Source organism: Pteropus alecto, unplaced genomic scaffold (assembly GCF_000325575.1).
Source record: "Pteropus alecto unplaced genomic scaffold, ASM32557v1 scaffold245, whole genome shotgun sequence".
NCBI classification, from domain to species: Eukaryota; Metazoa; Chordata; class Mammalia; order Chiroptera; family Pteropodidae; genus Pteropus; species Pteropus alecto.
In genome coordinates this window covers 547,535-556,064 of record NW_006436669.1, presented here as the reverse complement: position 1 = coordinate 556,064, position 8,530 = coordinate 547,535, and the positions used below count along the sequence as shown (strand labels likewise).

At 38.5% G+C, this 8,530-nt stretch overlaps 1 pseudogene; it reads left to right on the top strand.

The window, feature by feature from the left end:
• Positions 1 to 8,169: 8,169 nt before the first annotated feature.
• On the top strand, positions 8,170 to 8,287 carry LOC112481157 (annotated as a pseudogene).
• The last annotated feature ends 243 nt before the right edge of the window (positions 8,288 to 8,530 follow it).

Here is an 8,530-nt window from a genome sequence, read left to right as displayed (position 1 = left end):
CCAGAGCCTCACTGGTGCTCAGAGAGAGCAGGTCTGGCACCGCAAAAATCGGTTTGTGGACATGGCCCCTTTACGAAGCGTCTGCTACTGTCACTGCCCCTGCTTCCACCTCTGTCTTAGCCATTTGGGATCAGACAGTCCTACATCCTCTCCCCGACCTATCTTCTGCCGTTGCAGGGTGACTTCCTGGACTTATCCCTAGTTGTATGGCTTGTTCATCTAGATCCCAGGTGATTTTTCCCTGCTGCTGCGCCTTATTACTGTCACAAATTTGATTTGGTCGCCAGTTGGATGAACAGAGCCTCTATCATCTATGCCATTTTTTTTTCTCCTCAAAGAAGATTTAATATGTATTCTCCTCAAACTCTTCCAAAAAGTCAAAGAGAAGGCAATACTTCCCAACTCATTTTATGAGGCCAATATTACTCTGATACCAAAACCTGGTAAAGATAACACACAAAAAAAGACAATTACAGACCAATATCTCTCATGAACACAGGTGCAAAAATCCTAAATAAGATTCTAGCCGACCAAATATAGCAACATATTAAAAAGATTATACACCACGATTAAGTGGGCTTCATCCCAGAGGCACAAGGATGTTTCAACACATGCAAATTGATTACTGTGATACACCACATAAACAAATTAAAAAATAGAATCATATGATCATGTCAGTAGATGCAGAAAAAGCCTTTGACAAGATACAGCACCATTTATGATCAAAGTCAGTATAGAAGGAAAATACCTTAATATAATAAAGGCCATATATGACAAACCTTCAGTCAACATTACGCTTAATGGTGAAAAACTGAAAACCTTCCCTCTAAGATCAGGAACAAGGCAAGGCTGTCCACAATCACCACCGTTATTCAATATAACATTGGAGGTCCTAGCAATTGCAATTAGACAGGAGAAAGATATAAAAGGCATCCCAATAGGACACAAAAAAACCAAACTGTCACTATTTGTGGATGACATGATTCTCTATATAGAAACCCCTAAAGACTCTACAAGAACACTCCTAGAAACAATAAGCAAATACAGTAAAGTTTCTGGATACAAAATCACTTTCAAAAACCCATAGCATTCCTATACTCTAATAATGAAGTGTCAAAAAAAGAAGTGGAAAAAATAATTTCTTTTGCAATTGCAGGCAAAAGAATAAAATACCTAGGAATAAATTTAACGAAACATGTGAGGGACCTATATAATGAAAACTACCAGACCCTATTAAAAGAAATTGAAGAAGACACAAAGAAATGGAAAGATATTCCGTGTTCTTGGATTGGAAGAAGCTACATAGGTAAAATGACCATATTACCTAAAGCATTATACAGATTTAATGCAATCCCCATCAAAATGCCATCGGCATTTTTTAAAAAATTGAACAAAAAATCATCAGATTTCTATGGAAGCACAAAAGACCCTGAATTGCCAAAGCCATCCTGAGAAAAAAGAACGAAACTCTAGGAATCACTCTGCCCAACTTCAAATTAAACTACAAAGCGACAATAATCAAAACGGCATACTATTGGCAACAAAACAGACACACCGACCAGTGGAACAGAATTGAGATCCCAGAAGTAAACCCATATAAATATGGGCAAATAGTTTTTGACAAAAAAGCAAAAAAAATACAGTGTAGAAAGGAAAACCTCTTCAATAAATGGTGCTGGGAACACTGGAAAGCCACCTGCAATGGAATGAAACTCGACTGTTGTCTATCACCACATGCCAAACTTAACTTAAAATGTATCAAGGACCTGAATATAAGACCTGAAACGATAAAATACATAGAAGAAAACACAGGACCTAAACTCAAGGACCTTGGACTTAGAGAAGATTTTATGAACTTGACCTCAAAAGCAAGAGAAGTAAAAGCGAAAATAAATGAATGGGACTACAACAAACTAAAAAGCTCCTGCTCAGTGAAAGAAATTGTCCACAAGGTAAAGAGACAACCATCAAATGAGAAAATATATTTGCAAGCAATGCTTCTGATAAGGGCCTAATATCCAAAATATACAAAGAACTCATACAACTCAATAACAACGAAAAACAAATGATCCAATCAATAAATGGGCAGAGGACCTGAACAGACATTTCTCCCTAGAAGACATACAAATGGCCAACAAATATTTGAAAAGATGCTCAACATTGCTAGCTATTAGGGAAATGCAAATCAAAGCCACAATGAGATACCATTTCATACCTGTTAGAATAGCTGTAATCGATGGGACACGTAATAACAGACGTTGAAGAAGATGTAGAGAAAAAGAAACCCTCATACACTGCTGGTGGGACTGCAAATTGGTACAGCCACTATGGAAAACAGCATGGAGTTTCCTCAAAAAACTAAGAATTGATCTACCATATGATCCAGCAATCCCTCTACTGGGTATTTACCCCCAAAAGTTGAAAATCCATATCTGAAAATCCATATTTTCACATAAATGTTCATAGAGCACTATTCACAATGGCCAGGACATGGAAGCAACTAAAGTGTCCTACAATAGATGATTGGCTAAAGGAGCTGTGGTACATATATACGATGTAATATTACTCAGCCATAAGAAGAGATGAAATACTGCCAGTTGCAACAACATGAATGGACTTTAAGATAATCATGTTAAACGAAATAAGCCAGAGAGAAAAAGTTGAAAATTACATAATATTACTTATATGTGGAGTATAAACCTAAAAGCAATAAATGAACAGGACAAACAAACAGAGACTCATGGACATGGAGTATAGACTACTGGTTATCATAGGGTAAGGGGTGAGAGAAGAGGGGGACGTAGATGGTTAAAGGGGATCAAATATAGGGGAGTGGAGGGAGGGTGAAGTGGGTAAAAGAGAAATTGGGCTTTGAGTGGTAAACATACAATAAAATATACAGATGTCTAATTATAATGTACACCTGAAAATTATATAATTGTATTAACCAATGTTACCCCAATAAACTTAAAAAAAAAAGAGCATGGACATTGTCTAATTCTAGAATATAGCCATTTTTTAAAGTAGTTATATGAACAAGTCTTTTGATTCAAGCTGAATCTTTTGGTAAGCCTATTTGTGCAATTGCATTTATGTCAGACAATTTTGTAAATAGGGCCTGGGTATATTCTCTGGGTTGAAATGAGTGATGAAAGTCATTGCTCTTGTCATTCCAAAGTTAGCTTTCTGAATCACTGGTGTCACCCAGAACTTATTTATATGCTGGTCATGATCATTGTGAGACAAAGAATAAAATAAAAAAGAATTTCATTTTTGGCAATCAAGTCAGAAGCTTTCATTGTGGTTCTGAGAAAATGCATAAATACACCAGCTGTTCTGAGTTCATTCATACTCTGCACTATGGTCGTTTGGCTTGCAGTGTAGTAGTTTAAAAAGGTTGTTCAGGCTTGTTTCTTACCCATGCTATAGCTGAGTTCTGAAAAGGGTGTGTGTGTGTGTGTGTGTGTGTGTGTGTTACATTTGGATAAGGAATCTTAGCAAAATACTCTTATTCTTAGAAGTACCTGAAGCCCAGAATCCTCAAGTACACCCCCACAGTCAGTTGCCTCTGTCTAGCTCTAGCACAGCCAAACATTCTCTTACCAATAAGATAGAGGAAGAGGGAAAGTATAAGATTAACTTTCACATAACCATCTGAGAAATATCCATTATAGGAAAAAAGAGGAAATAAAGCATGTGGTTAATAATGGCTTCTTGGTGCTGAGGCCGAACATTTGTCGAGACCTCTCTCCTTCCTGGAATTGCCTTGCCATTGGGTGGCTCCATGCTAAAGGAGATTGCTTAACTGTAAAAGTGAGCTGAAAGTTGTCTGGGGCAACCACAGACAGAGAGAGAGGGTCCTATGGCTTCTGGTAAGCCACACGTAGCAAAATTTAGTGAGAAAATACCCTTCAAATAGTCAGTACAGAGTTCAGTTTTGGAGCTGATTTTTCTGTGCAACCCAGGAACATACTCCAAGTTGGGCTGTTTGTTCTCTTTGGCTGCCATTTTATTAAAAAAAGGAAAATACTAACACAAAGTTAAGTGATTAGATATCCTTCTTTGCCCCTCCTGTATCCTTCTCACTCCTTCCCCAGACAAAATTCTACTTCATTTCCATTTGATCTCCTTAAAATCTAGTCCATATACATCCTCACCACACTAGAATGTAGTGTAGTTTGGCACATGATTTCTTTTGAGTGCTTTGAGTAAATACTGAGATGCTTGTAGTTATTAGTGTTTTGTAGTCAATTATTCTTATCCTCAACTATTCCATGGATCCTGAGACTAGCAGTGAACAGAAAGTCCTTCATAAATCCATCCCTAGAGGGCCTGCTGGGGCTCACAGCTGGGGTGGCCAAGTGCGAGAAGTGGCATAGGCCAGTGATTGTGGCTGGCTCAAGGCAAACCTGTGCAATGCCAGAAAAACATTTTAATGGAAAAAAAATCAATAGATACTTCATCTTTAAAAATAAAAACAGAGCTAGGTATGTTTAAGATTTATTAAAAGAGCTTACATTTAAATTAGTTTGAATATCCCTTTTATTCAACTATAAATACAGATCTCCTCTCACATTAGAATTATTTGTGTACAACTCAGCGTGGCCAAGGAGAATAGCAACACATGGTAGGAGATTAGTTTATGGAATGAAAAATAATTCATTCACCAACTGGGCTTTTACTTCTTTAGGATCCTCTGGGAATATGTGAGTGAAAAAGTAAATACAAGAATCAAGGTAAAAACTTACCAAGTATTTATCTCCTTTGGCAAACACATCAGTCACTATGTTACCCGCTTCAAGACAAAGTTTAGAAATCATAAGAGAAACAGAGACTCAGTAAAAGTTCTTTTTTGCTGTCATTTCTTGTATATCTGCCACTGCAGGTATTTAAACCACTGAACTATCTTTTGATCTCTAGCTATATAAATAGAACTTGACCCCCCTGTGCATGAAAAGAGTGAATCCCCAGAAAATAATATATATTAGGCACTACTGGAGATGCATCATTTCTTTCTATAAGATGGAGCCCTGTGGCAAAATGATAATTTTTATCATCTGAAGCAGTGAGTGTTGGTTAAATAAATTGAATAAATCATGGATCAGTCATATAATGCAGGATTCCCCCATCCCTAGGCTGTGGACCAGTATGGATCTGTGGCCTTTTAGGAACCAGGCCATACAACAGGAGGTGAGTGGTGGGCAATCAAGTGAAGCTTTATCTGTATTTGCAGCTGCTCCCCAGCACTAGCTAGCGTCACCACCTCAGCTCCACCTCAGATCATCAGGCATTAGATTCTCATAGTAGCACCAGTCTCTGGTGCCAAAACTGTTGAGGACCTCTGATATAATGGACTATTACACAGTGAAGTTTTTTGAATGATATTTCATAAATTGTAGTAATGCTAATGCTGTAATATTATTTTTAAAGCCAAATAATATTGTATATACGAGATGATTTCCTATATTGTAAAATGTGTGTAAACATATACATAAATATAATATAACATATATATGCAAAAAGACAAAGAAATATGCCAAAATATTGAATGGTTGTCTTTAAGTTATAAGATACGGATGATTTATAAATTTAGAATATTTTTTTCATTCCAACTATTTTATAATATATTTTATTTGAAAGCAAAACAAAAAAAAATCCACATTTTAAGCATTTTTAAAAATTGTAATTCCCAAGGTATCTCATCTATTTTCTAGAATACTAGCAAAATAGACATTGATAAAACCAGGAAAATAAATTTGTTCATTTTGCAAACTATTTACTTCAAGGTTTTGGCCACATGCTACCCCAAATCTGTAGAGCTGTCTCTAAAATAAATGCCACTGATAACTATAGGAGAAGTAACTTAAAGTCTTTTTCCTTTAGTGGGTCAATGGCATCATTATTGCCACCAATGCCCATATTGCCACTGATGCCCAAGAATAATCTGGTGATGCTCACTTGCTTACAATTCCATTAAACACTCTCTCTAACTGGTGAAAGGCCAAGTGCTGGGGTGGGCAATTCTTCCCAGAAAGTTTAGAGATCTCAGTTCTGGTCAAGCCTCTGACTTACACTCACAGTGTGGGCTTAGACAAGAAATTGCACAGACCTGATGGCCCTAAGCTCTACTTCAGCTCTTTCTGGATCCACACACAAAAAACTGAAGAGTGCTGAAAATGGTGACTTCATGGGTACATCATGGTAACTATATGGCAAATAGGAAGACTTTCTTTCTAATGATGTTGATATTTTTAAAAGAAAATTAGTTGTTTAAAGCAAGAACAAGACAGCACTAAATATCCATATTATCTATTTTAATTTTCATAATCACCCAATTAAAGTAGATACTCAGAAAAGAAAGCCAAGGCTTCATAGAGACCTTAAATATCTTGTCCAAGGTCTATTGCCTTGGGTCATTGACACAGTACATATTTCCTTTATTAAAAGCTTTTTAATGCTTTCTAAAAAAAAAAAATGCTAAAGTTTTCAGAGTTCTAGTCAAGATAGCAGAGTAAGTAAATGCTGTGCTCGCCTCCTCTCATGACCACATCAAAATTACAACTAACCTATAGAACGACCATCAATGAGAACCACCTGGACTCTAGATGAACAAAAGTCTTCTAACTAAGGATATACAGAAGAAACCACATTGAGACTGGTAGGAGGGGCAGAGATGTGGAAGAGGCTAGTCCCAAACCCATGTGTGTGGCAGTTAAAAATTGGGAGGGATATCTCATCTATAGGGGATTCCCCTGAGGAGCAAGGGATTCCAGCCCCATACCAGGCTTCCTAGCCCAGGGTTCCAGTGCCAGGAAGAAAAGTCCCTACAACTTCTGTCATTGAAAACCAGCAGGGATTCTGGCTGAGTGAGATGGAGGGCTACTGGAATCCTAGGTGCTCCTCTTAAAGGGTCTATGACTTGCTGATGGACTCACTTACTCTGAGCTCCAGTGCTGGGGCAGAACATTGAAAGGCACCAAAGAGATATGGAGAGGAAGTGAATGGTCTGGCTTAAATGGGAAGCTTTCTCCCAGATAGACATGTTGGCAGAAGTCATTGTTCTTTTTTGGACATTTCCCTCACCCACTGTGCAGATATATCCAGGAGCCATATCTGAGTCCCCATCAACCTAGCTAACACAATTTGCCCACCATGGTGATTCCTTGAGACCTTAAACTACCCAACTTGTGGGCCCATTAAAGCAACTTCTACTGTCTTTTCCATACAAATGGCTTATATTGGCTCATACTAAAGATTTTCCTAGAATCTCTCAAAGGTTTACAAATCCCCAACAAATAGCATTTGGCCTCAACGTGCCCTGTATCACTTGCTGAGAAGCCCCAAGGCTGGCATTAGTAAAAGCCAGCCTTGGTTCACAAATTAGCCTCTCCCAGGCACCTACAAGTCCAACACAAGTGTCAACAATCTGCAACTACAATCACTTTGTAGCTCCTACCAAGTGGCCCCAGGCAGGGCGCAGGTAGCGGTTGACTTTGGCCTGCAACAGACATCCTCCCAAGAGACTCCAGAAACCAGTACATTTGGTGGCCAGCTTTAGACCACAACAGAACACCATCCAAACACCTCCACAAACAATACACCCAAAGGGAAGATTTCACAAGCTCCAGAGCCCTTGCAAAAGTAAACTGCTCAATAGCATTGGCCTCTGCACAAAATCTCCTCCACTGTTGTCACAGCCAGTCCTCACAACCAATCAGCCTGAGGGTGAATCCCTCCCATTGACATGCAAACAGCAATCAAGGCTCAACTAACACAGGAGGGCACACACAACTCACACAAGGGACACTACTGGAGCACCTGGCTCGAGTGACCAGGGAGACTGCACCACTGTGCTCCACAGGAACCCACTACATAAGGCCACTCTACTAAGACCAGAAGACATAGCAGATCTACCTAATACATAGAAATAAACAGAAGGAGGCAGCCAAATTGGGGAGACAAGGAAACAAAGATATACGCCAGATGAAAGAACAGAACAAAGCTCCAGAAAAAGAGCTAAACAAAATTGAGACAACAATCTACCAGACACAGAGTTCAAGACGCTGGTTATAAGGATGCTCAATAATCTCAGTGAGAACTTCAACAAATAGATAACCAACATAAAATAGTGATAGAAAACATAAAAAATAACCAGTCAGAAATGAAGAATGCTACGGCCATGTCACCCTGAACATGCCTGATCTCGTCTGATCTTGGAAGCTAAGTAGGGTTGGGCTGGTTAGTCATTGGATGGGAGACCACCTAGGAAGACCAGGTGCTGTAGGCGTAAAAAAGAGAAAAAAGGAAAAGAAATGAAGAATGTAATAATTGAAATGAAGACTACATTAGAGAAAATCAATAATAGATCAGATGAACCAGAGGGTCCAATCAGCAATTTTGAAGATAAAGTAGCAGAAACACCAAATCAAAACAGCAAAAGGAAAAAAGAAACACACAAAAATGAGAGTTTAAGGGGCCTCTGGGATAACATCAAGCATACTAATATTCACATTATAGGGATACCAGTAGG